This window comes from Salvelinus fontinalis, chromosome 40 (genome assembly GCF_029448725.1).
Source record: "Salvelinus fontinalis isolate EN_2023a chromosome 40, ASM2944872v1, whole genome shotgun sequence".
NCBI classification, from domain to species: domain Eukaryota; kingdom Metazoa; phylum Chordata; class Actinopteri; order Salmoniformes; family Salmonidae; genus Salvelinus; species Salvelinus fontinalis.
The window spans coordinates 6,523,233-6,536,993 of NC_074704.1; the positions used below are offsets into that span (position 1 = coordinate 6,523,233).

The window sequence follows — 13,761 nt, forward strand, 5'->3', positions numbered from 1 at the left end:
GGGATGGGGGCGCTGTTTAGACTATTTATGCTAATGTGGCTAATTTTTTAAACGGCTTCCCACAAAATCCTTGATCGTACAATATGCATATTATTATTATTATTGGATAGAAAACAGTCTATAGTTTCTATAGGAGTTGAAATTTTGTCTCTAAGTGGAACAGAGCCCATTCTACAGCAATTTCCCTGACATGGAGTCAGATTTGAGAAACGTTGGCCACTTTTCTGAAGTCATTTAAACGGGCACTGTCGTTGCTATGACTATACGGACACTTCTTACGTCTTCCCCTGGATGCCTTTACGTGATGACGATTCCAACGGGCTCGATTGCTCGTTCACAGGCCCTACAAATGAAAAAAACCTTTAGCTAGCAAGTCTTTTCTTGCTGCGTAACGCGCGTGGAAGACACCGACCCTCTCCTGTTCCAAGCGTTAGTTTAGCCTGTTATATTTCTCCGGTCATCTTTTCACTCGTTATAGGAGTTACAAACATCACAAAGTAGTTAATTTAAAGCGTTTTATAGCAATTTATATCCGTTTAGTGCGATTTTGGGACATTTATTTTTGCAACGATGTGAAAAGTTGGGCACGCTTTTCAGTTCATCCCGAACGTAGTTGACATTTCCACATGGCAAGAGGACAGCTTTCCACCAAAAGACGATTTCTCCCAAGAAAGGATCCTTTGCCCAAGATACTGATGGAAGAACAGCTCAAGGTAGGACATTTTTATTATGATAAATCGTGTTTCTGTCGAAACATTTTAGTGGCTTAGGACGCCATGTTTTTTGACGTAGCTTCGCTTGGCGCAAACTGTATTGAAAAGTAAGGATAAATTAAAAAATGTAATAACGCAATTGTATTAAGAATTAAATTGTCTATCAATCCCTGTCCACCCTATATTTTTTAGTCACGTTTATGAGTATTTATGTATAAGAGTAGATCACTGTCTAAGTGGCGCAAGGACGTTTTCTTTACCAGCTTGTCTACATTTCACATTGTCTAACCATGATTTTGGTGGCTAAATATAAACATTTTCGATCAAACTGTATATGCATGTTGTAATGTGATGTTACAGGAGTGTCATCGGAAGAATTCTGAGAAGGTTAGTGAAAAAATTAATATCTTTTGGCGATGTTGACTTTTATCGCTCACTTTGGCTAGAATCAATGCTGGGCTGCTAATTGCTATGTGCTAAGCTAATATAACGATTTATTGTGTTTTCGCTGTAAGACACTTAGAAAATCTGAAATATTGTCTGTATTCACAGGATCTGTGTCTTTCGATTCGTGTATGCTGTGTATTTTTACGAAATGTTTGATGATTAGTAGTTAGGTAAACACGTTGCTCATTGTAATTATTCTAGTCCATTTGTGATGGTGGGTGCAATTGTAAACTATGCCATATACCTGAAATATGCACTTTTTTCTAACAAAACCTATCCCATACCATAAATATGTTATCAGACTGTCATCTAATGAGTTTTTTTGTTGGTTAGGGGCTATAAATATCTTAGTTTAGCCGAATTGGTGATGGCTACTGGTGTTGGTGGACAAATAAAAGATGGTGGAATATGCTAATGTGTTTTTTAGGTAATAGATGTACATCTTTACATATTGTGTCTTCCCTGTAAAACATTTTAAAAATCGGAAATGTTGACTGGATTCATAAGATCTGTGTCTTTCATTAGCTGTATTGGACTTTAATGTGTGAAAGTTAAATATTTTAAAAAAATATTTTTTTTGAATTTCGCGGCACTGGTTTTTCAGTGGGGGGGGGGGGGGAGTGCCGCTAGCGCCACGCTGATCCTAGACAGGTTAATGAATATGATGTCAGTTCGGTTGTCATTTCAGACATTCTTATTAATGATAGGATGACAAACTGTATCGTGGAAAGTCTACACATTATAGTTATCAAATTCACATGGAATTGTTGTGCAATTTAAATGTTTAAATATGAAACTATTTGTGATAAGATTAATTGTAATTTTCCCTTCCAAATTATAGAATTGGGTTTTCATAAGGTTAGAGCTCTTCTCAATCAGTGGTCCGCCCCTGTGAAGAGACATTGGTTATAAACTATGAAACACACCCTTTTCTCCCTCCACTATATAAGCCCTTGACGAAAATGTAACCTCCTGTTCCGAGAACGCGAGTCCTGCAGGCTCTGCGTTAAAAGGGCGAATAACTTGCTGTCCCGGGTACATTAGGGCGATGGTCCGATGTCAGAAGGATTCAGATAATAAGCTGTTCCAAGTACGCGAGGCCTTCAGCCTTTCCGAGGACGTGAGGATGACGGTTCCACGTTTACCTGTCTGGGAACCCCTCGCCAACAGTCAGTGAAATTGCAGGGCACGAAATTCAAAACAACAGAAATCTCATAATTCAAATTTCTCAAACATACAAGTATTATACACCTTTTTAAAGATAAACTTCTCGTTAATCCAACCACAGTGTCCGATTTCAAAAAGGGTTTTCGGCAAAAGCACAACATATCATTATGTTAGGTCAGCAACTAGTCACAGAAAGCATACAGCCATTTTCCAACCAAAGAGAGGAGTCACAAAAAGCAGAAATAGAGATAAAATGAATCAATAACCTTTGATATTCTTCATCAGATGACACTCCCGGGACAACATGTTACACAATACATGTATGTTTTGTTCGATCAAGTTCATATTTATATCCAAAAACCTCAGTTTACATTTGGCGCGTTATGTTCAGTAAGGCTTTGCCTCCAAAACATCCGGTTAATTTGCACAGAGCCACATCAATTTACAGAAATACTCATCATATACTTTGATGAAAGATACAATTGTTTTACATAGAATTAAAGATACACTTCTTTCTAATGCAAACGCTTTGTCAGATTTCAAAAAAGCTTTCAGGCGAAAGCACATTATTCAATATTCTGAGTACAGCGATCAGCCATCAAAGCAAGCTATACAGTTACCAGTCAAGTTGTGGAGTCAACAAAAGTCATAAATTGCATTATAAATCTTCTCTTACCTTTGCTGATCTTCGTCGGAATGCACTCGCAAGACTCCCAGTTCCACAAGAAATGTTTGTTTTGTTCGATAATGTCCATCGATAAAGTCCAAATAACTCTGTTTTGTTCGCGCGTTTAGTACACAAATCCAAAAGCACAAAGCGCGTTACCATTATCTAGACGAAAAGTCAAAAAGCTCCATTACAGTTAGTAAAAACATGTCAAAAGATGTTTTCAATCAATCCTTAGGGTCTTTTTATCATAAATATGTAATAATATTTCAACCGGACAATAGCGTTTCCATTACAGAGGAAAAGGAACGACCGGCTCGCCCACTTGCCCGAGAGGTAAACATCCCATTGTCCTCAGGCGAACCACCTAATGAAACTGGTCTTATTCAACTGCCTTTCTCAATAGAAGTCTGGAAACAACTTCTAAAGACTGTTGACATCTGCTGGAAGCCTTGGGAAGTGCAATTTGACCCCACAGACACTGGATATTCAATAGAGGTTGAAATGAAAACTAAAAAAACTACAATTTCCCCACTTCCTGGTTGGATTTTTCTCAGGTTTTCGCCTGCTATATGAGTTCTGTTATACTCACAGACATTATGTTAACTGTTTTGGAAACTTTAGAGTGTTTTCTATCCAAATCTACACAGTATATGCATATCATAGCTTCTGGGCCTGAGTAACAGGCAGTTTACTATGGGCACGCTTTTCATCCAAACTTCCCAATGCTGCCCCCTATCCCAAAGAAGTTAACTTTGTTGTCGTAGCTCTGCAGGTATATCCCTCTCAACTGAACACAACCAAGGAAGACAAAGCCGAAAATGACAGTCAACGGCAAGCAAGGTAAAAGCCAGAACTAAAATACTTGTTTTATAATGCTGTTTATTCTGTAATATGACATGTGATAGGAGAACGAAATATAAAATGTGTTATTCTATTTTGCACAGTATTTCAACACCAATCAATTGAATTTGATCAAATTTAAATAACTTTTGAGTTGTCATTATGCATCACCCCAAAGAACGATTATAGTCAACATCTTTTGAATTTATTTAATCTTGGTAATTGTGAATTATCTGGTCCTCAAACGCATTGAAACTTAAGATTTTTTGTCATGGCAAATAATTAAGTTTTGTCATTGCAATATAATGACCCTGATTTGTAATTTTGTTTAAGTCTGATTGTACAGCAAATGAAAAAATAGCCCAAGGTGTCACGTTCGTCATTGGAATGAGACCAAAGCGCAGCGTGGAAAGTGTTCATGATTTAATTCTCTTTAAAACACTCAAACAAAATGACAAAAAGAGAAAACGAAAACGCACAGTTCCGTCAGGGAAACAACCTAAACAGAAAACAACACCCCACAAAACCCAAACGGAAAATGACAACTTAGACACTTAGACACAACTTAGACAGATCCCCAATCAGAGACAACGATAGACAGCTGCCTCTGAACAACAAAACAACAAAGAAATAGAAACATAGATTTTCCCACCCGAGTCACACCCTGACCTAACCAAACATAGAGAATACATTTAAATATAAAGTGAATTGATTGAGTGCTCTACGATAATGTTGGCTGGTCGACGATTCACGCTCAGATGATCTATAAAATGGGTCACAATTCTTGTGAATAAATGGCCTCGTACTCTGTCCTAGATCATACAATATGCATATTATTATTACTATTGGATAGAAAACACTCTGAAGTTTCTAAAACTGTTTGAATTATGTCTGTGAGTAAAACAGAACTCATTTGGCAGCAAACTTCCAGACAGGAAGTGAAAAATCTGAAAACGAGGCTCTGTTTCAGGGCCTGCCTATTCAACTGGCTTTTATTTATCGATATGTATACACTTCATACGCCTTCCACTAGATGTCAACAGGCAGTAGAAGGTTGAATGGGGTGTCTAGCTTGATGTGAGGCCGAATAAGAGCTTTTGGAGTGACAGGTCCGATATTTTGTTTGTTTTCGACGGCGCGCGGGGGACCTCGACATTGTCTTCTGAAAATCGTTCGGTATACACGGCGAATTGCTCCGGCTCTGATTTTATTTGATACATATGAGAAAAACATCATAAAGTAGGATTTTTCAACCGAGTTTGATCAGTTTATTCAACGTTTATTGGGACTTTTGGAATTTTTCGTTCCAAGCGCCAAGAGATGATGGGCATGTTCGCGCCACATGGCTAGTCAAAGCTGCTAATTCGACAGAAGAAATGGACATTCTAAAACCAAACAACGATTTATTCTGGAAATAGGACTCCTTGCACAACATTCTGATGGAAGCTCAGCAAAAGTAAGACACAATTTATGATGTTATTTCGTATTTCTGTGTAATATGTTGACTCCAACTCGGCGGAGAATAGGTGAGCGCTGTCTCACAATAATGCATTTTGTATGTTGTAGTAAAGTTATTTTTAAAAATCTAACACAGCGGTTGCATTAACCTGTTGGGGATGGGGGCGCTGTTTAGACTATTTATGCTAATGTGGCTAATTTTTTAAACGGCTTCCCACAAAATCCTTGATCGTACAATATGCATATTATTATTATTATTGGATAGAAAACAGTCTATAGTTTCTATAGGAGTTGAAATTTTGTCTCTAAGTGGAACAGAGCCCATTCTACAGCAATTTCCCTGACATGGAGTCAGATTTGAGAAATGTTGGGCACTTTTCTGAAGTCAGTTAAAAGGGCACTGTCGTTGCTATGACTATACGGACACTTCTTACGTCTTCCCCTGGATGCCTTTACGTGATGACGATTCCAACGGGCTCGATTGCTCGTTCACAGGCCCTACAAATGAAAAAAACCTTTAGCTAGCAAGTCTTTTCTTGCTGCGTAACGCGCGTGGAAGACACCGACCCTCTCCTGTTCCAAGCGTTAGTTTAGCCTGTTATATTTCTCCGGTCATCTTTTCACTCGTTATAGGAGTTACAAACATCACAAAGTAGTTAATTTAAAGCGTTTTATAGCAATTTATATCCGTTTAGTGCGATTTTGGGACATTTATTTTTGCAACGATGTGAAAAGTTGGGCACGCTTTTCAGTTCATCCCGAACGTAGTTGACATTTCCACATGGCAAGAGGACAGCTTTCCACCAAAAGACGATTTCTCCCAAGAAAGGATCCTTTGCCCAAGATACTGATGGAAGAACAGCTCAAGGTAGGACATTTTTATTATGATAAATCGTGTTTCTGTCGAAACATTTTAGTGGCTTAGGACGCCATGTTTTTTGACGTAGCTTCGCTTGGCGCAAACTGTATTGAAAAGTAAGGATAAATTAAAAAATGTAATAACGCAATTGTATTAAGAATTAAATTGTCTATCAATCCCTGTCCACCCTATATTTTTTAGTCACGTTTATGAGTATTTATGTATAAGAGTAGATCACTGTCTAAGTGGCGCAAGGACAAATTCTGACCAGCCGAGTTACATTTCACATTGTCTAACCATGATTTTGGTGGCTAAATATAAACATTTTCGATCAAACTGTATATGCATGTTGTAATGTGATGTTACAGGAGTGTCATCGGAAGAATTCTGAGAAGGTTAGTGAAAAAATTAATATCTTTTGGCGATGTTGACTTTTATCGCTCACTTTGGCTAGAATCAATGCTGGGCTGCTAATTGCTATGTGCTAAGCTAATATAACGATTTATTGTGTTTTCGCTGTAAGACACTTAGAAAATCTGAAATATTGTCTGTATTCACAGGATCTGTGTCTTTCGATTCGTGTATGCTGTGTATTTTTACGAAATGTTTGATGATTAGTAGTTAGGTAAACACGTTGCTCATTGTAATTATTCTAGTCCATTTGTGATGGTGGGTGCAATTGTAAACTATGCCATATACCTGAAATATGCACTTTTTTCTAACAAAACCTATCCCATACCATAAATATGTTATCAGACTGTCATCTAATGAGTTTTTTTGTTGGTTAGGGGCTATAAATATCTTAGTTTAGCCGAATTGGTGATGGCTACTGGTGTTGGTGGACAAATAAAAGATGGTGGATTATGCTAATGTGTTTTTAGGTAATAGATGTACATCTTTACATATTGTGTCTTCCCTGTAAAACATTTTAAAAATCGGAAATGTTGACTGGATTCATAAGATCTGTGTCTTTCATTAGCTGTATTGGACTTTAATGTGTGAAAGTTAAATATTTTAAAAAAATATTTTTTTTGAATTTCGCGGCACTGGTTTTTCAGTGGGGGGGGGGGGGGTGTGCCGCTAGCGCCACGCTGATCCTAGACAGGTTAAGAACCAGTGTATCTTTCATTTGCTGTACAACATGTATTTTTTAGTAAAGTTTATGATGAGTTCTTTGATTAGATTAGGTGACTGTCCAAAATATCTCCGGGGATTTTGGTGAATTGTTGCTACGTATTCACAATGTATAACCACAATTTGCAGCTCTAAATATGCACATTTTCGAACAAAACATAAATGTATTGTATAACATGATGTTATAAGACTGTCATCTGATGAAGTTGTTCAAGGTTAGTGATTAATTTTATCTCTATTTTGTCGGTTTTGTGAAAGCTATTTTGGCGGGGAGTAAATGGCGTTATGTGTTTGGCTATTGTAGTGAGTTAATATAATTCCCCGCTCCTCCGCTCTCTCCACTGGCTTCCAGTTGAAGCTCGCATCCGCTACAAGACCATGGTGCTTGCCTACGGAGCTGTGAGGGGAACGGCACCTCCGTACCTTCAGGCTCTGATCAGGCCCTACACCCAAACAAGGGCACTGCGTTCATCCACCTCTGGCCTGCTCGCCTCCCTACCTCTGAGGAAGTACAGTTCCCGCTCAGCCCAGTCAAAACTGTTCGCTGCTCTGGCACCCCAATGGTGGAACAAACTCCCTCACGACGCCAGGTCAGCGGAGTCAATCACCACCTTCCGGAGACACCTGAAACCCCACCTCTTTAAGGAATACCTAGGATAGGATAAAGTAATCCTTCTAACCCCCCCCCCCCTTAAAAGAGTTAGATGCACTATTGTAAAGTGGTTGTTCCACTGGATATCATAAGGTGAATGCACCAATTTGTAAGTCGCTCTGGATAAGAGCGTCTGCTAAATGACTTTAATGTAAATGTAAATAATTCTATATTGTGTTTTCGCTGTAAAACACTTTAAAAATCAGAAATATTGGCTGGATTCACAAGATGTTTATCTTTCATTTGCTGTACACCATGTATTTTTCATAAATATTTTATGATGAGTATTTATGTATTTCACGTTGCTCTCTGTAATTATTCTGGCTGGTTTGGTGCTATTTGTGATGGTGGCTGCAATGTAAAACCAGGATTTGTAGCTATAAATATGCACATTTTCGAACAAAACATAAATGTATTGTATAACATGATGTTATAAGACTATCATCTGATGAAGGTTTTCAAGGTTAGTGATTAATTGTATCTCTATTTGTTGGTTTTGTGAAAGCTACCTATGCGGTGGAAACATGGTGAAAATATGCCGTTGTGTGTTTGGCTATTGTGGTTAGCTAATATAAATACATATTGTGTTTTCGCTGTAAAACATTTTAAAAATCGGAAATGATGGCTGGATTCACAAGATGTTTATCTTTCATTTGCTGTATTGGACTTGTGATTTCATGAAATTATATTATATGATATCCCTGTCCCGTTTGGCAAGGCTATGCTAGTCAGCTTTTTTGATGAGGATGCTCCCGGATCCGGGATGGGTATCACTGAAAGGTTAAGATTTGTATGAAAGACACCTATAATTCATAGCAGTCAGTATCTGCTGTGTCAACAGTTTTCATTGTGTAAAGACCAGTATCTGGCACCCCAACTCCATACTGGAGCCATGTCTCCCTGGTACGGTATAGAAAAGAAACATTAACTCATGTTCTCTGGAATGCTCTTTAGGTTTCATCACCCAAAAGACATCGTAAATCTCCTCTGTCAGTGTGATCTCCCAGAGGCCATCCTCAGTAGAACACACAATAGCTATAAGAATCTTCTTTTCTGTTGCATAAAACAACCATTTGATGCAATAAAAGTATTATAACATAATCTTGCAATTTTTCACCATATTCGTCAGCAACGTCTGAGCAGAGGAACACACCCTTTGTGTTCCGACACCTCCCGATTTACACGTTGTTTAAGTGTTCACCTCTAACTGGTTTATCTCGTCTTAACAGTAGCAGCCAGGCAACGGTAGAATAGTAGCCATGTTTAGAATGTCATTTGATACGCCCTATGTGAGTACGTTATGTTGATCTGATGTTGGCTATGTTGTTAGGAAATGTACTTTGTTTATCCACAGTTATACCACATATCATTACTCTTTTATAGTTTATAGTTTAATAGTTTTTATTGTTTGAAAGTCAAGTAGCTGAGAAAAACGTAGGAACTTTGCCGAACACTCTGCATAAGTCAAGAAATGTGGACTTTGTATTTTGTAATGAGGTCATCGTCTGTTTCCATGTTTTTGATTGGCTGCAGTTGTAGTAATGGCACGAGGAAGAGGAAGGACTCTGAGGACTCTGTTCCTGTTGACACTGTCTGCAAGACTTCACTGGTCAATGCCAAGGTACACACACACACACACACACACACAAACAATACACACATACACACTTGTTTGTTTATTTGGATCCCATTGTCTTTTCCAGAGGCAGCACATATTTCTTCCTGGGAACCACAAAAAAACACAAAACATGACAAGTAACAAAACACTGATAGACAAGGACAGTCACACAAATAAATAAATACATATATATTATTATAATAATTATAATATTATTATAACATTTTTATAAAAAAAGTTTGTTTGTGTGTGCGTCCCTTCACATGTCCTGCCATTCCATGAGAAGTTGATTCATCTTATTTATTTGTTTAATGTTGAACGACTATTTGACTAGAAGAGAAGCAGTTAATGTCTCGTCAACCCTTAACCAGGAAAGACAAAGACACACACACACACACACACACACACACACACACACACACACACACACACACACACACACACACACACACACACACACACACACACACACACACACACACACACACACACACACACACACACACACACACACGCACACACACAAACATATATATTTATATGCATGGACTTACACAGGGTTTTAGCCTTTTATCAAGACACCCACTATCAGTGTTAGCAGTTGATGTTACTCTTCAATAACACAGACCCCAAAGCAAATCAGCGGGAGAAAAATAGGTTTATTCAAAGAGGACAGATCATAGATGTTATGCTGAGAGGTAGATGTTCATTCTCCCCTGTCCTCAGTTATTCTCTCCTTTCAGTGATTCTCTCCGCAGAACAAAGGAACGGGGTGTAGTTTTGTAACCCAACCCTAGCCTGTGGTTGACCAATTATAATTCCTTGCAATAAATCTGGGCCAATGTCCTATTTCAGTCTCAATGTCAAGACAAATTCCTCCCATGTCTCTGACCCATTGATCAATTATTCGCTATTACAGAAAAAACACTATTTCCATTGATCGTTAGTTCTCTATCGACTTTTAGTCCTCTTGACTTTCAGTCCTCTTGGCCTTTAGTCCTCTTGACCTTTAGTCCTCTTGACCTTTAGTCCTCTGCGTTGTACATTTATCTTAAAATATTATTACAAAATCAATAATTTCTTGTCTGTTTCCACAGTTTCAGGGCAGCCCTCTAACCTGAGGATAGTTCTGCTGGGGAAGACTGGAGCAGGGAAGAGTGCAACAGGAAACACCATCCTGGAGGGAGATGCCTTTGAAGAAGAAGCCTCCTTTGTGTCTGTAACTGAAAAATGTGAGAAACAGAGTGGAGTGGTGAATGGGAGGATGATTGATGTCATCGACACCCCGGGGCTCTATGACACAACAATGTCGCAAGAAGAGATGAAAAGTGAGATAGAATAGGCCATCTACATGTCAGTCCCAGGAACCCACACCTTCCAGCTGGTGATCAGACTGGGGAGGTTCACAGAGGAGAGGAACACTGTGAAGTGGATCCAGGAGAACTTTGGAGAAGAAGCCTCAAAGTACACTATGGTGCTGTTCACTGGTAAAGATCAGTTGAAGAGTGTCTGAATCCTTGTGTTGCACTTCAGGAACTGATCAAAAGTTGTTTGGGAAGGTACTATTGTCTCAATAATGATCAGAGGGATGACCGTCTTCAGGTCAAAGAGCTGCTGAAGAAGATAGACGAGATGGTGAAGAAGAATGGAGGAAAGTACTACACCAATGAGATGTACCAGGAGGTCCAGAGGAAATTGAGAGAGGAGGAGAAGAGGAGGAGAGAGGAGATGGAGGAAGAGAGTAGGAGAAAGAAGGAGGAGAAATTGGAAGAAGAAAGGAAGAGACAGAAGGAAGAAAGGTGGAGACGGGCTGAAGAAACGATAAGGAAAATATTAGTTGCATCTTCAGTAACAGTTGGGACTGCAGCACTTATTGCTGCTGAAGCAGCAGTGGTTGTGGTAGCAAGACACATTATGTTTTCTGCCCAGTGACCACAGATGGAAATTAGCTACTGTATACAGAAGCTGGTACAATACTTATGCTATTAACGTTAAGCATGGTCCTTGATGAATTAATAAACAAATTAAGTTACAAATAATTACATGTATACTGTACGTGATTCAAAATAATACAATTAGATCAAACTTTTTGGGGTAATTTAATGAATCAATTTGTGATTCAAAAAGGGTTAAAGAGGTGAACTTCTAAAGTAAATAGATATATGATACTATTTCAGTAGACTATTGTGGTTTTAATCCTCTATGATTGTAACGGCAGCCTTCCCTCTCTTCACGAGAAGAGAGGGTGTAACAGGGATCGGACCAACACGCAGCGTAGCTCGTGTTCAACATGTTTAATTAACAAGACGAATACTGTGAACACTTACAAATATTACAAAATAACAAACGTGTCAAACCGAAACAGCCCTATCTGGTGCAGAGAAAACACAGAGACAGGAAACAACCACCCACAATCCCCAACACAAAACAAGCCACCTATATATGATTCCCAATCAGAGACAACACAAAACATCTGCCTCTGATTGAGAACCATATTAGGCCAAACATAGAAACAGACAAACTAGACACACAACATAGAATGCCCACCCAGCTCACGTCCTGACCAACACTAAAACAAGCAAAACACACAAGAACTATGGTCAGAACGTGACAATGATGTTATATACTATATGTATGTATTGTACTCAGCTAAGACAACTTTAAATGTATTTTAAAAAACCTAAAAATGTCACCTAATTTTAACATTCAAAGTGCCTATTAAGTGCCAAATGAAGTAACAGGTTTGACCTAAACAGGGTTGACGATTTCATCTTAAATCAGCCATAAATCCCTTTGAGACAGGGGGAATGGATGCATAGTGTGTGCAATTGAATTTAAGCTTCACACATTTATTTATATTATCTCATTTGCATATGAATACAACATCCCCAATAAAAATCTGTATGTTTCTCATCATTCGTCATCCACAGAGAAAGGTGGCAGAGCTATCGACTGAGGTCATTTTAACCTGTCTAGGATCAGCGTGGCGCTAGCGGCACACCCCCCCCCCCCCCACTGAAAAACCAGTGCCGCGAAATTCAAAAAAAATATTTTTTTAAAATATTTAACTTTCACACATTAAAGTCCAATACAGCTAATGAAAGACACAGATCTTATGAATCCAGTCAACATTTCCGATTTTTAAAATGTTTTACAGGGAAGACACAATATGTAAAGATGTACATCTATTACCTAAAAACACATTAGCATATTCCACCATCTTTTATTTGTCCACCAACACCAGTAGCCATCACCAATTCGGCTAAACTAAGATATTTATAGCCCCTAACCAACAAAAAAACTCATTAGATGACAGTCTGATAACATATTTATGGTATGGGATAGGTTTTGTTAGAAAAAAGTGCATATTTCAGGTATATGGCATAGTTTACAATTGCACCCACCATCACAAATGGACTAGAATAATTACAATGAGCAACGTGTTTACCTAACTACTAATCATCAAACATTTCGTAAAAATACACAGCATACACGAATCGAAAGACACAGATCCTGTGAATACAGACAATATTTCAGATTTTCTAAGTGTCTTACAGCGAAAACACAATAAATCGTTATATTAGCTTAGCACATAGCAATTAGCAGCCCAGCATTGATTCTAGCCAAAGTGAGCGATAAAAGTCAACATCGCCAAAAGATATTAATTTTTTCACTAACCTTCTCAGAATTCTTCCGATGACACTCCTGTAACATCACATTACAACATGCATATACAGTTTGATCGAAAATGTTTATATTTAGCCACCAAAATCATGGTTAGACAATGTGAAATGTAACTCGGCTGGTCAGAATTTGTCCTTGCGCCACTTAGACAGTGATCTACTCTTATACATAAATACTCATAAACGTGACTAAAAAATATAGGGTGGACAGGGATTGATAGACAATTTAATTCTTAATACAATTGCGTTATTACATTTTTTAATTTATCCTTACTTTTCAATACAGTTTGCGCCAAGCGAAGCTACGTCAAAAAACATGGCGTCCTAAGCCACTAAAATGTTTCGACAGAAACACGATTTATCATAATAAAAATGTCCTACCTTGAGCTGTTCTTCCATCAGTATCTTGGGCAAAGGATCCTTTCTTGGGAGAAATCGTCTTTTGGTGGAAAGCTGTCCTCTTGCCATGTGGAAATGTCAACTACGTTCGGGATGAACTGAAAAGCGTGTCCAACTTTTC

The 13,761-nt window shown here is 38.3% G+C and overlaps 1 pseudogene; it reads left to right on the forward strand.

Moving 5' to 3' along the window:
• The first annotated feature begins 9,380 nt into the window (after nucleotides 1-9,380).
• LOC129839217 (GTPase IMAP family member 7-like) lies at nucleotides 9,381-11,490 on the forward strand (annotated as a pseudogene).
• Nucleotides 11,491-13,761: the final 2,271 nt, after the last annotated feature.